Consider the following 2,711-nt stretch of genomic DNA (forward strand, 5'->3'; position numbering starts at 1 on the left):
TGATCCCCCGCCCCAGTCTCACGAGTGCTAGGATTTTAGTAGGCATCACCAACACACCCACACTTCTTTCTGTATTTGGGGGGTTCATATTATAATCCATTAGTTTTCCAAAAGTGTCTTTTTTGTGGTTAATTTCACTTCAAGTGTGGGCAAAATTTAGTGTTGCAGTAACGAAAAAATAATTGTCTTAACCTTATTCATGGCTCAACATATAAAACAGGCTGTGGATGATCTAAACAGAAACTATACATTCCTGGGGACATGGTGTTTCCCACAAAAGTAGGCAGGTACCACTCTGTGCCAACCCATCAGTTAAGCACTCACACTGTGTGTTATTGTGTGATGTGAGGCAGATTCTGAAACCCTGAGCTTCTCCACTGTAAGGGAAGAAAACGCGGTGACTGCTGTGGATGCACAGGATGCACAGGGTGGATTAGAGATGCTGCTGGTTTGGGATGATGCTTTGTCATTTCTCTGCCTTCACTGTTAATAACACCCAATGTTAACAGTGCACCGAGCTGTTCACATGAGATCAAACAGCACAGCAGGTGTAAGGGCAAGTCAGCTACTGGTCCAGTGCCTTGTGAAGACAGCACTTTTCTGTCCCATGGTCTCTGGATGCCTTGTTGTCAGTGTCCCCCATTTAACAGAGTGCACTGCCTTCCCAGCTCACTGTCCTGTGCCACCTGCCTCCTGTTGTCTGCTCATCCAGCAGACACTGTTGAGGGATTCTCTATGACTATGGTACCCTCTGTAGTTTTTGTCCACTGTGTCCGTGAATATAACCTGAGTGCAGCAGGTACTGTCCAGCATTAGTTTTTTAATTGATGTAAGTTTCCTTTCACGTATAAGTCTTCTTCTTAAAATGGAAATCTGTCGTGTGTCTTCCCATCCCTCTGTCTATTTGTCTGTCTCTATCTCTGTCCACCTCCTCCCAAAGGTTCATGTTTCTCTGACATTTATACAAAGGCATCAAGAACCTGGCCATGTTCTCTGCTCCATCAGCAGCTTGGAAGAACATGGCTCTTTAAGGAATTCACTTTCAGGTGTGTTTTTCTCTTTTTTTGTTTTTGTAGAATCATGACATAGATGTAAAATATCCCTGAGACCTATGATTGGTATCTCAGCAGCCCCTTGATTGTAACTAATGCTAACATCTCAGAAAGAGATTTCATTTCCGTCCTATTGATTAGAGCTATTGAAATGCATAACCTACTAGTTCAGAAACAGACTTTAAATATTTTCTCTCTTTGAGAAGCACGTGTGGAAGAGGCATTCACTGGACCTTGTCAATAAGGCTGGGTACATTCTGTCTGCTGCTGTTTCTCACAATCGTGTACCTATTCAAATCTTCCTTTTAATTCACATACATACTATTTTCCTAGCACAGATGGATACTGACATTATTTGTTGCAATCATGGTTAGGTTTCCTTAAATACATGCATGCATACATAGATACATGTACATGTATATATTTACATCAAGCACAGAGATAGGCTGTAAGGGTACAACATTCAGGGACATCTCAGAGTTGTGTTCTCTCTGCTTCTCAGACTCCATGAACAATTAATTGGCTGACTGTCCATAGAGATGCTGCTGCCACACCCTGTCACCAGCAGTGACTGCTAAATTCTCTTCCTCCTGATAAGGCTCAGAGACAATGGTGGACCCAGAGAGAACTTGGAGAAGGAGAAGCCAGAGAAGGGTGAGACTTCCCATCATCTCAGTCTACGTAGCATTTGATGAGAAAGAATTTCTTTCTCTTTTTTAAATAGTTTTCATTTGAATTTTATGTACATTGGTGTTCTGCCATTTGTGCAGTATGTCTATGTGTGTGAGGGTATCAGACATCCTGGAACAGCAATAATGGACAACTGTGAGCTGCCTTGTAGGCGCTGAGACTTGAAACCAGGTCTCTGGAAGAGCAGTCAGCACTCCCAACCACTGAGTCATCTCCCCAGTTTTGTTGTATCTATACTTACAAATGACTACTTTTATAAGAAAGTATATTTAAAGACTATTTACATATTAAATCAAGTATATGTAAGAAACTTCAAATTCAATTTTAAATGGACTGTGTGCATTTTTTAGTGAAGATTTCTTACCATATTATTTTAAAAACCACATTCTTCAATGAATATGAAAGTGGATACTGCGTCTCTCATAATATGCTAATATTAAAATCAAATCTAAAATGGTTCTTAAAATACTTTATTCATTAACATTCTTAATAATGTTTGCATTTGACACTCATTGGTTTTTGTTTCTTTGTTTTGCACAGTGATTTACTATTTTTGCTACTTGAAAAAACTATCCTGCAAAATCAAGAACTTTTTGACAGAGGACACTAGTTTTCATCAGAAAAGACCATGACCATGAACTGCAGTAGCTCTAATCTGACTTGTGATGGCTCTAATCACAGGTGTGAATTCTTGCTTTTTTAATTTGCTTATTATAGGTAGATTATCACTCTTAGATCTATAGGCCCAGGGAATATTCTCAGACCGCTAGGCCTTTGCATACATCAGTAAGCTGCCACTAAGCCCAGACCATTGCTGGTTGTCTAAAAGACACCCATGAACATCACCGTCTGGATTAACAACTACACTGAAGAATCAGAGTTCACCCTGGTAGGATTCTTCAGTCAATCCAAACACCCTGCTCTGCTTGCTGTGGTCATATTTGTGGTTTTCCTGATGGCGCTCTCTGG

The 2,711-nt window shown here is 40.4% G+C and overlaps 1 protein-coding gene across 1 annotated transcript in view; it reads left to right on the forward strand.

The window, feature by feature from the left end:
- LOC101989361 (olfactory receptor 2T29-like) overlaps nucleotides 1–2,711 on the forward strand; it is a 47,421-nt gene that overhangs the window by 43,893 nt on the left and 817 nt on the right. The gene's annotated exons all lie outside the window — the stretch shown is intronic.

Source organism: Microtus ochrogaster, chromosome 7, assembly GCF_000317375.1.
Source record: "Microtus ochrogaster isolate Prairie Vole_2 chromosome 7, MicOch1.0, whole genome shotgun sequence".
Lineage (NCBI taxonomy): Eukaryota > Metazoa > Chordata > Mammalia > Rodentia > Cricetidae > Microtus > Microtus ochrogaster.